Source organism: Protopterus annectens, chromosome 8.part0, assembly GCF_019279795.1.
Source record: "Protopterus annectens isolate FY-2018-M chromosome 8.part0, PAN1.0, whole genome shotgun sequence".
NCBI classification, from domain to species: domain Eukaryota; kingdom Metazoa; phylum Chordata; order Ceratodontiformes; family Protopteridae; genus Protopterus; species Protopterus annectens.
In genome coordinates, this window is record NC_056741.1 from 1,096,295,728 (window position 1) to 1,096,308,344 (window position 12,617).

Consider the following 12,617-nt stretch of genomic DNA (forward strand, 5'->3'; position numbering starts at 1 on the left):
CTTATCCTTCCCTCCCCGTCTCCCTTATCCATTCCTATTCTCTCCTTATCCTTTCCCTCCCCTCTCCCTTATCCATTCCTATTCTCTCCTTAACCTTTCCCTCCCCCTCTTCCTTATCCATTCCTATTCTCTCCTTATCCTTTCCCTCCCCCTCTCCCTTGTCCATTCCTATTCTCTCCTTATCCTTTCCCTCCCCCTCTCCCTTATCCATTCCTAGTCTCTCCTTATCCTTCCCTCCCCGTCTCCCTTATCCATTCCTAGTCTCTCCTTATCCTTTCCCTCCCCGTCTCCCTTATCCATTCCTATTCTCTCCTTATCCTTTCCCTCCCCCTCTCCCTTCTCCATTCCTAGTCTCTCCTACTTTTACTCTATGTAACACCCCTCCATATACTCTCTCTTCACTCCAGAGCTTTAGCCCCTCCCAAGACTTACCTGCCTCTACCTCCCCCCTCCTATTTCACATCGTTTTCAAAACCTATAAATCTGGGCTGCCTGGTGAGGCACCATCTTTATTACCTGGAATAATCTCTCCTGGCTGCTGTGTGCTCCTGGCCCTATCATCTCAATCTATGTAAGTTAATTTCCAAAAGCCGCTATTGAGTGTATTACCTGTTTAGTGCACGACTGTTTTATCTGAGTAGAAAGTGTTTGGTAATTACATACAACAGTGAATACGGCACTGACTGTTTTATCTTATCAGTAAATGACCTATTTTACTCATATCTGCTTTTTGTAACTGTGCTTCCCACATGGAGGTGTTTGCACGGTAACTCACTTCCTTGAGTGAGCGATAGTTTATGGTATTATCCTTAACACTGTGCAGAAATGTGTGATATTCCTCTGCTTTTGTATTAAGCATTGGTGAAGTACATTACATATTTGTTTAAAGTATGTGCTGTAAAAACATTTTATTGCATAATGGCGTCAAGGTTTGCTCAGCTGTGCTGACTCCTATAATTGTCCTTATTTAGTGACCTGGCTAGGTTACATCACTCTTGGGTGAGAGCTCTACTACACCAAGCATTTATTAGCCTGAAATAATTGGTTATCAGCATTGTCAGAGCCCTCGGCTACACCGACTGCTCTGTAGTGTGTAATAGGTGGTTGCCATTGTTTTTGGGGATATTACTGCTTATATCCAGCCGGTTGTATACTTTATAGTGTTATTCCTTCTACTTCAGAGCAGTCTATAACTAATTTGCCCCTTGCATCTAGTAATTGATGCTTCTTCTCGACAGAATCCCTTGAAATGGTAGCACTTGAACATTCATGATTACTGGCTATAAAACAACACTCAGGCCTAGGGTGACACTTTCTATCCATCTGCCCACTGCTGTAAGTAGCTATTAGCCTCCCCATACATAGTAATATGGTATGTGCCTTTTCAGCTTTTAAACTGACTGTATTTAGTTTTATGCTTACTGCTGTAAGGACCAAGCCTCTACCTGGCGGTTTACAGTGTAAATTACCATAGCACCATATATCCCTATGCTATAACGGCCCCTCAACTACCAGTGTACAGTCCCATAGCTGTGGGACTCTCATGGATTTGTAGCGATCTTTATATTGGATTAATGGCTGTTGTACCTAGCAACAACCGGTAATACTAACATGTATAGGCTGCATTAGGCTGTATTTAATACGGCTACTGTGCACGGCCATTGTAGCTCTTTAGAGCTGGAAAAATCTCAAAAATAAAAGCTGCATAAGGCTGTATGTATGAATTTGCCTCCCTTATAACATTTTAAACTTGAGGGCTTATGTTAGTACTGGCAAATTAGGATGTATGTAACACAGCTGCTGTGAAGCATAGCTGCTATTGTTGTTAGGTTCCCTCTTCTAGCTTAGTGAAGGATTAAGTGAGTTGCTATCTTTTCAGTTGTTGTTCCTTTTTCCGAGTATGCTTTAATTTACTGTGATATGCCTTGGTTCTCCTGTAGCCCTGTACTGCTTCATTTATTTTTGTTTACTAATGTGACTATGTGTAGATTAATAACCAAGTACTGCAAATAACATAATGCCTGTGGTTCTACCCTTATTTTTGTACCCTGTTTCTGCTTAAATGTTATGCAGACCTGTTCTTATTTCTCCCCCTCTTTCCAACGTACACAGCTTTCCATCCCTCTATACTGTACTGTGCATCTCAGAGACTTCCTGCCAGAGAACAAGGAGGACCCCTTACAATCAAAACCTGCCACCTCTACCTAACCTAAGGCAGCTCAGAGTCCTAGCTCTGAAGAAAGCAAGGAAGTATGTGTTATACAAAATAGGTGTTTGACAGTTCTTTTTTAAATATCTACAGCTGTATTTCAAAAGCTATCTAGCCAGATGCACAGCAGCCATGCCCCTTTCAACCCCATAGCAACTAAACTTTCTCCTCCTTGCATAGCCTCCTGTAGCTATTTACCTGAGACTTCCAACCTTATTTCCTCACTATCTCTCTCACATCAGCCGCTTCTGCTGCATTTTACTTTTCTCTTCTAGGTTGCTACCTTCACTAAGTGTGTTTCTCAACCTTCTTACCCTACCTCTCTCCTAGCTGACCTTAAAATACAGCAGTGCTGTAGTAGATTGCATCTACATCTCCCGTGACATCCACCCTCTCCTCACAAGGGCTCCCTGGAATCCCGTCTTCTAGTGCTCTCTCTTGATTTCTACATACCTGATAGTACCCTCATAAGAAGTTAGCAATCCAGTGATTGTTTTCTCTGAACTCTCATACTTACTTGTCTAATCCTGCTCCGTTCGCCCTGTGGGCTCACTCTGCTCCCCTACCCTACCCCCAAATCCACCCACCCCAGTGCTCCTACCCTTATACCTCTCCAGCCACTCCCACATCCCCATTATCCAATCTTAACCCACATCTCTTTAAAGGGATTCCTACCACACTCCATCATTACTCACACTTCATTACATACTTCACCTATCACTCTCTACCTTATACCTTCTTCATCACAATGCCTATTTCACCAATATTGGCCTACCTCAAACCCCTACTCTGTTTCTGCCTTCTTCCTTTCCTGTACCTTCCCTATATCCTAACAGCCTATGAACATCTTAACTACTCTGATTTCCACCAGCCCTCTAAGCAAACATCCCTACCACCTATATCAGCCACCCTTAAACACATCAACATAACATCTACAACCAGCTATCTCCTCCCAAAGTGTCATAGAGTTATCCATATTACCTATAAATACTACAAAGTCAAAAGAACCCAATACATATTGAATCATCCTCTAATTCACACACACAAACACCTCCTACTGGATGGTGACATTCATCCCAACCCTGGCCCTACCAATAATAGTCCTGCTAACCCAGTTAGACCCTCACCCTCTACCTTTCACACCCCTACAAAGCCTCCTAACTCCCTCTTCATAGCTCGCCTAAATATACAAAGTATAAATAATAAACTGACTCACCTTCATGCACTACTGGATTTACATGACTTTGACATCCTATGCCTAACCAAACATGGTTAAAACCAGCAACCCAAGACCATGAAATCACCCCTCCAGGATACAATATTTTAAGAGTGGATTGCCTTAACAAAAAGGGTGGGGGCGTAGCCTTAATATATAAAGCAGAGTTCCTAGTTACTTTACTAGATATCCACCCACCATCTGATACCAATACTGAAATTCTTATCACTACGCTTCAACTGAACACTTGTAAGTCTATCTACATTATTTGCTCCTATCTTCCTCCAGGTAATAACATCACCTCCCTAGAAAATATCCTTAGCTGGCTTTCCACAAACTATCCACAAGAAACCATAGTGCTAAGTGACTTTAATATAGACTGGAATAGCTGCAGTACTGATAATCCGACTAATCACGCAAACCTACATGGCTTTTCCCAAACTATCACCTCACCCACTAGAATCCACATACCTACCAATAAAGAAAGCACCTTAGATTAGATTCTAACAAATACTCAGTCCCTAACATATGTGGCAGGCATCCTACCAGATGACATTAGTGATCACTCACTAACTTATATAATTAGACAAAAGAGTAATATTCCCTACCCTTCAACTTATAGAACTACTTGCTCCAATAAACATTTTAACCCTGAACATTTTCAAACTGAACTTAGTGTGTGCGATTGGTCACCCCTAAAACACCTCCAGCTAGAGGAAGCAGTGACATACTTCAACTCTAAGTTCCTAGAAATCTTGGACTACCATGCCCCTTCTAGTACCCTTAAGAACAGGACAAAAACTGCTCCATGGCTAACTAAGGAAATTAAGAAAAACATTCTACTAAGAAACAAATTCTGGGCCAAATGTCATACTACTAAAGACCCAGCTGATCATTTAAAATTTAAACAGCTTAGAAATACTACTAAAGCATCAATACTATTAGATAAAAGAAACTTCTACTTTCAACTTCAACAGACCAACCGACATAAACCACAAAAGTTCTGGTCAGGTATCCATAGACTCCTACATCCAGGCCACTCAAAGACACCAACCCCATCAGGAATAGCCCAGGAAACTCCCAAACAAGTTGCTGATACCTTCAATTTCTTCTTTACCAAAGCCATCCAGTCACTTGCTAACTCTCTACCTCCTGTATCCTCTAATCTGCCCTCCTCCTCAAATAACTTACCACTTACATTCCATCTACAACCTGTTCCTACACCCTCATCTGTACCCTTCTTCAAAAACCCAAACCATCTACCCCCTCTGCTGACCTATTACCTGCTAAATATCTGAAAATAACAGCTAAAGTTATTGCCTACCCTATTTTGATCCTAATAAATAGAACCATAACAGAAGGTACCATCCCATCCATTTGGACAATCTCCCATATAATCCCTCTACACAAAGGTGGCAACTCAACAGAACTTTCTAACTTCCATCCAATTGCCCTACTCTCTTCTTTAGCTAAAATTATGGAAAAATGCTTCCACTGTCAACTGTTAGACCACCTTCTCCAGAATAGACTATTAGCAAACTCTTGGCATGGCGTTAGACCTTTCCATAGTACCACCACTGCCCTCCTATCATTTTCTGACCACATTAACAAAAACCGTAACAATAACACCCTGTCCTCTGCAATCTTTATTGATCTCTCAAAAGCATTTGACATGGTCAACCATCAGCTACTGTTAAATATTCTTAAGTCCCTCTCACTTGATACTCACTACAGTGGTTCAAGTCCTACTTAGATAACAGGCCAGGCAACAGGCAGTGCTTTGGGATAACAGTCTATCCATCCACCTTCCTGTCACCCTTGGTATACCCCAAGGTTCTATATTAGGTCCTCTCAGTTTTTATTAACGATCTAACTGTAAAGATCCCCCAAGCTACATGCATACAATATGTAGACGACTCCACATTAATTTGTTCCACTGCTGGTCCATCTGAACTGCAGTCCCTCACCCAAAATGTCTTTGAGTTAGTAGAAGAATGTTTTTTACAGCGTTGTCTCCTCCTTAACCCCAAAAAGACTAAACTATTGCTCTTTACTCCCACACAAAAGTCCACCCCAATTGACTTCATCATCAAATCTAATAATGGCACAGTCATATCTCCTGACACTACCACCAAACTCTTAGGAGTAACTATTGACCACAACCTTAATTATGATACTTATATCAACACCACAATAAAATCAGTTAACAGAAAACTAGGCTCCCTCTATAAAATTAAACCCTTCCTTACTCCCATAGCTAGAACTACTATTGGCCACACCCATCTTATCTCAACTCTCTTCTATGCCTCACCTATATACACTAATCTGTCTAAAAGCAACCTCAACAAGCTGGCAATCTCCTACAATAACATTGTCAGATTTGCTACTGGCTCCCCTTTTAGAACCCACCACTGCCAAAATCTGAAACAACTGGGTTGGCTGGAATTGCATAATCAAATTCTATTCCACCAACTTACTATTGCCCATAAAACCCTTTATCACCCAGGCAACATACCAATTCTCATGAGTCTAATCACCCCATATAAAAATCTTACAAACCTACGCTCGGCAAATAAACTACTGGTATCTAGACAAAAACCCAACAATAAAGCAGGGGATTCCCTTTTCTCTAACACTGAGGGAAAAAGCTGGAACCTACTTCCTGGTGAACTCACATCCCTTTCTTCAACTGCACTATTTAAAAAGATACTCAAAATATGCTTTATAACCCATTGGCTATGTCCTTGTACTAACATAGACTAAGACTTCTCTTCCTGTTATCCTAGGTTATAGCACTAAACACTACTTACTTCATAGCCACTTTAAGACCACTATCTTCTAGGTTAAACTAATTGTACCCAGGAAAGACTGTATGAACAGTACCCAGGAAAGACTGTATGAACACGTTACTGCCTTATAGATCAGTTACTGCCCTTAACTAAGTCTCCCTACCTTGTAAATAACTATCTATTCTCTTATGCCACATTTACAACTTTGATTTGGGAATCTCTGTCTTTCTTCTGAATACTCTTTTCTTCTATTATTATTTGGTCCACAAAAAAAAAAAAAAACTTTTTCTATTTTGTTTTAATTTTATTATCTATCATTATTGCTAGTTACCATGTGAACAAGTGTTTTGTCTGACAAGTGAACTGTAACTGAAGTTGCAATGTTCGATTTGCTTTTGTTTTGTTTTTATATGGAGCTTTTCTCCCCGGGCTCCTACTGAAAATGGACATATATCCAGTAAGACTAGCCTGGTCAACAAATGTAAAATAAAATAAAATAAATAAATAAATTAAATTTATAAGCCTAGCCGGAATGTGTTGGCTTTCGCCGACCCCTTAGATTAGTTCCCTGTGCCTCTGTCCAGCAGAGCCACTGAAGTGATCTTGGGGGTAAACTTTGTTTCCCATCCACTCGTCAAGGTTTCTCTCGAAGAGTACTAGCGAGGAGCTCTGCCTAATGTAGACTGGAATCTTGTTTCAAAGCATGGGAAGTCTCTGGGACAGGAACCTATCCCTCCAGCACGTCCTATCTATTGTTGTGGTGAGGTTTAGATCCCTGGACCGTGTGGCTCGAGGGGATAAGGTTTTCTTTAGGTGGAGCATGTCCATCAGTTCTGGGTTGGACATGGCCTTGTATGTCAGGCAGAGATCACTCACCTCGCAGTAGGCAGTATGCAACCCAGTACAGCTGGAGCTTCTTTAGTCGAGCTGCATAGGGCATCTTTTTGAGGCCAGTGATCCTCTTGGTGAGGTACTTCTGTGGTCTTTCCAGCTGTTGCAGGTGTCTTGTAAGGTACATCCCAAATGGGGTGTTGTACTCTATGATGGTTCTGATGAGTGATGAGTAGAGGGGCACAATGACCTCTTTTGATCTGGATGCTAACCCCTTTTGTGATTAGGTGGGTCATATAGAAGGATTTTCTAACCACTTTGGCAATGTGATTATCAAAGGAGAGATTACTATCTACTTGGGTCCCCAGATCCCTTATTACGTCTTCCGTATTTAGGGGACTACCACCTATGTGATAGTTTGTGGGTACTTTGTTTTTTCCAAAGGGGATGACTATGCACTTTTTGGCATTTAGCTTGAAGCCATGATTTTGACACCAGGTATCTGTCTCAGTGAGACCCTTTTGGAGGATGTCTGTGTCAGCCAGAGAGTCACTTATAGCCCCTAGTTTGCAGTTATCTGCGAACTTGGTCAGTCATAGTCCTCCTGTGCTTGCCTGTACCTCTGTGAAGTATATGCCGAACAGGAGGGGTCCTAGGACTGAGCCCAGGGGAACACCACTTGTAACTGGTTTTGAGTCGGACCTAGCTCCCACAACTCTCACCATGTGGGTTCTGTCCATGAGCCAGTTGGCAACCCATCTTGTGATGTAGGGGTTTATGTTCAGGCGGGTGAGCTTGTCTATAATACCAGAATGGGGAATGGTGTCTAAGGCCTTTGCAAGGTCTAGGTAGGCTGTGTGTACCACCTTTCCCTTGTCTATAGCCTTGGTAACTGTCTCAAAGAAGTCCACCAGGTTTAAGAGACATGATCTGCCCTTAACAAAGCCGAACTGGGTAGGGTCCAGTGTTTGGAAGTTCCCAATGTCCCTGTTAATGAGTTCCATGATGATGCACTCCATAGCCTTGCAGACCAAGCTAGTCAGGCTTATAGGGCGATAGTTCCTGGGTTCTGTTGTGACTCCACCTTTGTGGAGTGGAATAACCATTGATGTGCACCAGTCTATGGGTACGTAGCCTGTGGAGAGGCTGAGTTTGAACAATGTGTTTAGGTGAGGAGTTAGTTTGTCTTTGCGCTCATGTAGGACGCAGCCTGGGACACCGTCCAGTCTCATTGATGCTGTGATTTTGGTTTTGGAGAGGGCTGTTTTAATCTGAGTATCTGTGATTTCAGGGGCTCTACATTCTTCTGGTATGGTTATGGGCCCTTTTGGGGGTGAGAGGGGGGTGACATTTGCACTGAACTTGTCTGCCAGGATGTTGGCGATATCGGTCTGTTCAGTGTATTTTGTGCCATTCTGTACTAACTCCGAGCAGATCTGAGCTTTGCCACTTAGATTTTTGTCATAGCTAAAGAATGCCTTGTGGTTATCTTTGGAGTCCTTGGCAATTTTTCTTTCGAAGCTCACCTTGGATAATTTTATGAGGGAGAGGGTGGTGCACTGAACCTCTGTCTATTTATATCGAACACCATCTTAAACCCATATTGGCCAAAAATATTATTATCCTAAAGGATACTGAACATTTTCTTAAAGATTTATACCAACATCTACAAGTCATGCCACCTACGAAGGACTGTATTATGGTAAAAATGGATGTAGAGTCCCTTTTTACATCTATACTCAATAATCAAGGGATAGAAATGTTAGCGGGATATCTATCACAAGATGGTACTTATGACCAACATAGAATAGCCCTCCTTTGTTCATTGATGGAAATAGTCCTTGATAATAATATTTTTGTATTCGAGCAAAACATCTACAGGCAGAGGGATGGCATGGCTATGGGCACATCTTGTGCCAATAGCTATGCCAACCTGGTCATGGCCAAATGGGAGGAGGTATATATTACAACACAATTTGCTATGGACAAAGTAGTATTTTATAGGAGGTTTGTGGACAACCTTTTTCTTTTATGGGAATGTAAAAGGGAAGAATTCACTTAATACCTTGAATGCTAGTACCAATTTTCTTTAATTATCAGCTAATACATCTTATAACTCCATTGAATTTTTAGATGTTAAAGTTAGTAGGAAAATAACGGGTGAATTTACTACTAAGTATTCAGGAAAAAATGCTATAGAAACACCTTTGTCCATCGACAAAGTACGCATCCTGAGCATGTATTTAAGAACATTGTCGCAGGACAGGCCCTAAGGGTCTCTAGACTAACAGCAGATGACTATACACTAGATCAGGAGATAAATATATTAGGAAAAAGATTTCTGGACAGAGGATACAATAAAAAAGAAATAGAGAAGGCAATAACCAATGTATCTGACACAAGAAAACATAAAGGTAAACCTTACTTTTCTGCTCCAGTTCATACATGCAAGTGGAAAGCTAACAGTAATAATGGGATGAGAATACCCATTACATATTTATTTATTTTACATTTGTTGACCGGGCTAGTCTAGCTGGATATATGTCCATTTTCAGTAGAGGCCCAGGGAGAAAAGCTCCAAACATGAATAATGACAAAGTTAATAATGCATAGAACCATAAAGAATCACAGTACAGAGGTAGCATTGGTCTAGAAAACAGTTATAATAATAAATTTGTAAACTAAACGATTTTAGTAAAAATTAAACTAAACAATTCTACAAATCACACTAGAAGGTATGAGCAAGTCTTAGTTTAGGGAAAAGAATATATATATTATTCTCATATGCTAGCAATATTAGACTCTTGCAGAATGTGTATGCTAAACACTGGAACATACACATGTCCAATGAGAGAATATGCATGCTAGTGGGTGAAACTCCCAGATATACATATAAAAACAAAAGATCTCTTAAGAAGATTCTATGCCACCCTAGATATGACATAGGTGAATCTACACAATTACCAGTAGGCACATACCCCTGCAATGCATGTAGTTCTGTCACTTGATAGATAGTGGGGGAAGTTTTGACCATTCGGACACAGGGAAGAGGATGCATTTTAAAGTTAATGCTAACTGTAACACCACTAATTAAGTCTATTTAGCATATTGCACTCTCTGCTATTCTTTCTATATTGGGATGACAACCCGTAGACTAAGAGATAGAATGAGAGAGCACATCTATGATATATCGAGACAAGCTGATACTAATGCCCTAGCTAAACATATTACTAAGATAGGCAATCAACATACGTTTAGATTAATGGTTATAGAAGTGATAAAAAAGGGCAATAGAGGGGGACCCAATAAGAATAAGGTGGAAAATAAAGAACTTGAGTGGATTATCAGGATGAGAGCTAATAAAGGGAAAGGCCTGAATGACAAGATTTCCATTAAACCAGTTTTGGTCAATAGACCTTTAGCCAGATAGTTTGTTTATTTGTTATGCTTTTTACACATATGTAATTTTTTATAATATTTATTGGTTTTAATGATGAATACTAGGATGTTTCATATATTAAATGAGCTGTTACTTTAAATTTCTATTCTTAATTGAGTTTGCTGTATTATTGGCTGCTGCCTATTTTAAAAGCAACACAGTTTCACATCATGTTTGTCTGATGAAGTGGCTTTGGCTGCAAAAGCGCTCACCTATCTGTTACTGGAAATAAAGAACCTTGGATTTTAGAAGCTGTGCTCTCTTACCTCCATTATTTTTGTTTTTTGTATGTTTGGTTTATTGGTGGAACGGTTTACCTACACCATTACTTTTGTTCTTTGCTGCTTAAAGGGATCTCATTGTTGAAAGGTATCAGTCAGGAGAAGGGTACAAAACAATTTCCACAGCATTGGATATGCCATGGAACACAATGAAGACAGTCATCAAAAAGTGGAGAAAATATGGGACAACAGTGACGTTGCAAAGAACTGGGCGTCCCTCCAGAACTGATGAAAATACAAGACACAAACTGGTCAAGGAGGCTGTCAAGAGACCTACAGCAACACTGAAGGAGCTGCACAAATTTCTGGCAAGAATTGGTCATGTACTACATGTGACAACAATCTCCTGTATTCTCCATATGTCTGGACTATGGGGTCGAGTTGCAAGATGGAAGCCTTTTCTTAAACAGAAAAACATCCAGGCCTTGCTAAAATTTGCAAAACAATACATCAAGTCTCCCAAAAACATGTGGGAAAATGAGTTGTGGTCTGATGAAACCAAGGTTGAACTTTTTGACCACAATTCCAAAAGGTACATTTGGTGCAAAAACAACACTTCAGATCACCAAAACAACACCATCCCCATGGTGAAGCATGGTGGTGGCAGTATCGTGCTTTGAGGCTGCTTTTCTTCAGCTAGAACTGGGGCTTTAGTCAAGGTGGAAGGAATTATGAACAGTTCCAAATACCAGACACTTTTGGCCCAAAACCTTCAGGTGTCTGCTAGAAAGCTGAAGATGAAGAGGAATTTTACCTTTCAACATGACAATGACCCCAAGCATACATTAACAAAAGAATGGCTTCACCAGAAGAAAATTAAAGTTTTGGAATGGCCCAGCCAGAACCCAGACCTAAATCCAATAGAAAATCTGTGAGGGGACCTGAAGAGGGCTGTGCACAAGAGATGCCCTCGCAATCTGACAGATTTGGAATGCTTTTGCAAGGAAGAGTGGGCAAATATTGTCAAGATGTGCCATGCTGATAGACTTCTACCAAAGAAGACTGACTGTTGTAATTAAATCAAAAGGTGCTTCAACAAAGTATTACTTTGTGTGCACACTTATGCAACCAGCTTATTGTACATTTTTTATTTTTTTATATTTTTCCCCTAACAGATTTGTTTGTTTTTCAATTGAATTGTACAGGTTATAGGTCACATTAAAGGTGGGAATTTTTGAAATGATTTATTGTGGTCTAATATTTTTTATATCACAAAAACCTGGCATTTTAACAGGGGTGTGTACACTTTTTATATCCACTGTATTAACAGAGTATAGGCTTAACTGGTTTTTATTTATATTGATAGACTACCAGTATAGGTTGTTTCCACTTGTATTATTTTGATAGAATATGGGCTGGCAACTTGACACCATAAAAACCAACTGCTAATCATTAGCGGACCGGAGTTCCGCTGTAGCAAACCCTAACCGGGAAAAGCCGAAAGACAAACAACAACAACTGGTTTAAGCCATTTCCACTTTTATTAATTGAATACCAGTTTAAGTTGCTTCCACTTGTATCAGTAGAATACTAGTTTCGTTATTTCCACTTGTACTGATAGAATACCCTTTCTAAAGTCTTCTCACTTGTATTAATCAAAAGCAAGTTTAGGTTGCTTCAGTATATTAGTAAAATGCTAACTCTGGTTGTTTCCACTCATAGTGTATCGATGTCGATATAATGCCAGTTTAAGTTGGTTCCACTTTTATTGTATCGATAAAATGCCATTTTAAGTTGTTTCCACTTGTATTGTATCGCTAGAATGCCAGTTTACATTGTTTCCTCTTGTATTAATAGAATATCACTTTCAGTTGTTTCCATGTGTATTTTTTGATAAAATACCAGTTTGCAT